We start from the raw sequence: 4,583 nt of genomic DNA, 5'->3' as shown, positions 1-4,583 counted from the left end.
AAGGGGGGGGGGGGGTTAGAAGGGGGGGAGGGTGGAGGAGGGAGAAGAGGGACAGGAGGAGGAGGTGGAGGGGAAGGAGAAGTGGAGGGGAGGGAGAGATGGAGAAGGTGGAGTGGGGGGAGAAGTGGAGGAGGGTGAGGAGGTGGAGGGAGGGGATCGGTGGAGAAGGTGGAGGAGGTTGAGGGAAGGAAGAGGTGGAGGAAGAGGGTGGAGGAGGTGGTGGGGAGGAAGAGGTGGAGGGGAGGAAAAGGGGGAGGAGGTGGTGGGGAGGAAGAGGTGGAGGAGGTGGAGGGAGAGGAGAGGTGGAGAAGGTGGAAGGAGAGGAAAGGTGGAGAAGGTGGAGAGGAGGGAGAGGTGGAGCAGGTGGAGGGGAGGAAGTGTGGGAGCAGGTGGAGGGAATGAAAGAGGGTTTTTTGAAGGAGTGTTTTTAGTGGGGATATAAGGGTTTCTGGGGAGGGGGGGGGGGGAAAGGAGGAGGAGGGGGGGGGATCTTGTTCCCTTGTACTTTCTTTGTTCTCTTGTTGTTGCTCTTCTTTTCTCTTTTTTTTTCTCTTTCTCTCTTTCCCCCCTCTCTGTCAAGCGTTCTCTCTGTCTCTGTTTGTCTGTCTCTGTCTCTGGCTCTCTCTCTGTTTCTCTCTCCTCTCTCTCTCTCTCTCCTCTCCTCCTCTCTCTCTCTCTCTCTCTCTCTCTCTCTCTCTCTCTCTCTCTCTCTCTCTCTCTCTTCCCTTCCCTTCCTTTCCCCACTCCATATTTCCATCTTTCTCCCTTTTCCTTCTCTTCCTCCTTTCTACTTTCATCTGACCTTCTTTTTTCTGTTGCTTTTCATTGCCTTTCTGTTCCTTTCCATTTCTTTCTTTTCTTTTAATCATTCTCATTTTTCTTCAATTCGTTTTTTTTTTTTTTTTATTATTATTTCCTCCACCCTTTTTTTGTTTTTTCATTTTTCTTGGTCCGGTTTCTTATTTCACTTTTCCTTTTTTTTTACAAATAATGTTTCCATAAATCTCTTCTCCATTCCTATTTTTTTTTTTTTTTCAATATCTCTTAAATCATTTTATCACACATTTAACAAATCCCATTAATTAGTTTTACGATAATAGTCTTAATGCGATGTTTTATAACCTTATTCGCAGTTATCATGTCATTAACGCGTCTCAGTGTAAAGCAAAATCGCTCTTATGGACACGAAACAGTTGAATGAAAACGGCTTATTTTCCTCTACATCCTGGCGTGATGGAATTTCTATGAAGGCGAATTTAAAATGACTCATTATTATACCTTCTCTTTTTTAATCTTGGTTATTAATCTGTAGGTTTATCTGTTATAGAAATCTGTTTGTATGTAATATCTTTAAAGTCTATTCAATGATGTCACATTTATTCATCTCTCTCTCTCTCTCTCTCTCTCTCTCACTCTCTCGCTCTCTCGCTCTCTCGCTCGCTCTCTCTCTCGCTCTCTCTCACTCTCTCGCTCGCACTCTCTCTCTCTCTCTCTCTCTCTCTCTTGCTCGCTCCTCTCTCTCTCTCTCTCTCTCGCTCGCTCGCTCTCTCTCTCTCTCTCTCTCTCTCTCTCTCTCTCTCTCTCTCTCTCTCTCTCTCTCTCTCTCTCTCTCTCTCTCTCTCTCTCTCTCTCTCTCTCTCTCTCTCTCTCACTCTCTCGCTCGCTCGCTCTCTCGCTCTCTCTCTCTCTCTCTCTCTCTCTCTCTCTCTCTCTCTCTCTCTCTCTCTCTCTCTCTCTCTCTCTCTCTCTCTCTTTCCATCTAGCTATCTAGCTATTCACATCTACATCTATCTACCTACCACCTTATCTATCTATCTATCTATTTATCTAGTCTCTCTATCTCTCTTTCTGTCCCCCTTCTTCTTCATCTTCACCTTCAGTCACTTACCTTCTGTCACTCCCATTCAATAAGAAAAATATAGCGTCCCCCCCCCCCCCCCCAAAAAAAAAAATATTTATAGGCTTTAGATCACGATGTCATTTTTTTTTTCTTTAAATCCCTCCAAAAAGCCATTGATTCTCTCTTCCTTTTTGTATGCAAATGAGCTCGGAGAAAAGGATGCTCGACCATCTTTTCCCTTTCACCTCCACTCGGATTTGTAAGAAGGTTATATATACACCGTCGTGGCCTCAGAAGCATCGGATACGGGACGATTCCGTAGAAGAAAGTGTGATATACGGGACTGTTCCTTAGAAGAAGGTAAAAGGATACCGGACAGTTCCGTATAAGAAGATATCGGATACCAGACTGTTCGGTTTAAGAAGGTATCGATACCGGACAGTTCCGTATAAGAAGATATCGGATACCAGACTGTTCGGTATAAGACGGTATCGATACCAGACAGTTCCGTCCGTATAAGATATCGAAAACCAGACGATTCCATATAAGAAGGAATCGCATAACGGACCGCTCCGCATAAGACGGCATCAGATACCACACATATCCGTACAAGAAAGTATCGAAAACCAAACATTTCCGGTTCCGTATAAGACATCATCGCCCTCGGTACGCACCCAAGACGATATCGGATACCATTCTCCGGATACCCGAACGGTTCCGCAGAAGAAGCTATCACATGACGCAACTTTCCCGTAACGGACAACTTTTGTACGGACGAGTTGATATAACTTTCTAGATCCGAAGAAAGTTGCGCTGTTTCTTGAGCGAGGGCGTAGGAGATAAGTGATATGACCAGGAGGAAATGCCGCAGCTGGGAGGTAGGGGGGGGGCGGGGTAGGGGTGGGGGGGGGGGTAGGAAAGGCGATAGGAGGGATGTGTCTCTGGAGTGCGTATTGAAGGTGATGAGTGCGTTTCGTGGGTACTGGAAGCGTATTGGGAGGACTGAATGCGTATTTGGAGTGATGTGTGGGTATCGTGGGTACTGAAAGTGCGTATTTGGGGTGATGAGTGCGTATCTGGGGAATGGGGTTTGGGAAGATAAAATAATGGGAGTGTTTGTGTTGATGGGTGCTGGTGAAGGTATGGAAGAATGTATGTTTATCTGTGTGTATTAGGTGTGTGTGTGTGTGTGTGTGTGTGTGTGTGTGTGTGTGTGTGTGTGTGTGTGTGTGTGTGTGTGTGCATGTGTGTGTGTGTGTGTGTCTGTGTACATGTGTGTGTGTGTACGTGTGTGTGTGTGTGCACCTATTTTACGTACGTACACTCACCACGACGTTACGAAACGAGAATTCTAAAAGCAACAGTAATTAGTACATTTCCTAAAAGTTCGAAAACCAATTACCACCGCTCATCTCTACCTTTACCATCCCGTCCAAAAAGATATGCTAAGCTTGTCGTGCACAATTGCAAGAAGAAAAAGGACGATGTTGCACGACAGGTCATTATCCAACCCTCCTCGGCGCTGGAGAAGAAATTGATCATTGCAGCATTTTGATCCCGAGAACAGCTTAATGAAAGTCGCTAAGGGAAATAAAAACCAAAGATGGGGAATATTAAGAACACGATAGAACGCGTATTATGAAGACCGTTAAGGGGAATATCTGAAAGGGGAAGAACAAGGAGGAGGAAAAATAGAAAAAAAAACAAAAAACTGGAGAATGCTGTAAGAGAAGAAGGTCTCTAAAATAGAACATAAGAACGATAACACTGAAGAAGACAAAAAAAAAAAGAAAAAAAAAGAAAAAGAAAAAGAAACGAAATAGAACAGATCACTAAAGGAAGAAGAAGAAGAAGAACACGAAAATAACAGAACACGAAAGGAGAGGGGAGAATAAAAGAGACGAACTCAAGATGAAGAAGAGAACACTACAGAAGAACACAAAACTCAAAAAAAAAAAAAAAAAAAAAAAAAAAAAAGGTATAGGACTATATATAATAAGAACATTGACCTTCTAAGAGTGAGAAAAGGGTTATGGGATGTCGAGATCAGTGAAGTGGACGTGGGCAGGGAAGAGAGGAGGTGAAGAGTGACATAAGGGGAAAGGAAGGAGGGAGGGAGGGAGTGAGAGTTAGAGGGAGAGATAGAGAGTGGGAGAGGAGGAGGAAGAGGAGGAGAAGGAGGCTTGTAGGGTAGAAGGGAGAGAGTAAGAGCTAGAGAGAGAGAGAGAGAGAGAGAGAGAGAGAGAGAGAGAGAGAAGAGAGAGAGAGAGAGAGAGAGGAGAGAAGAGAGAGAGAGAGAGAGAGAGATAGAGAGAGAGATGGGAAAAGGAAGAGGAGGAAGAAGATGGAGGAGGAGGAGGAAGAGAAGGAGGATGGTAAGGATGGGGGAAGAGAGTAAAAGAGAGAGGGAGAGAGAGAGAGAGAGAGGAGGAGGAGGCTGGAGGAGAAGGAATATGAGAGCGAAAGAGACAGAGAGAGAAGGTGGGAAGGAAAGGAGAAAGGAGAAGAGAGACGGACAAAAAGAAAATATTATCATAGAAAACAGAAAGAGAGAAAGGAGAGAAAGACAAGAAATAGAGAGAAAGGAAACAAAGTGGAAAAAAACCTCGACACGTTTAAGGTCAAGAGGTCATCGATAAGGAAATGTTGTATGAAAGCTAAAAAGGTCACATGTAGGCTGGAAGAGCTATTGTGTGTTCACTTTCTTCTTCTAAGTGTGTGTGTGTGTGTGTGTGTGTGTGTG

This window comes from Penaeus chinensis, chromosome 3, assembly GCF_019202785.1.
Source record: "Penaeus chinensis breed Huanghai No. 1 chromosome 3, ASM1920278v2, whole genome shotgun sequence".
NCBI classification, from domain to species: Eukaryota; Metazoa; Arthropoda; class Malacostraca; order Decapoda; family Penaeidae; genus Penaeus; species Penaeus chinensis.
This window is presented reverse-complemented; position numbering follows the sequence as displayed.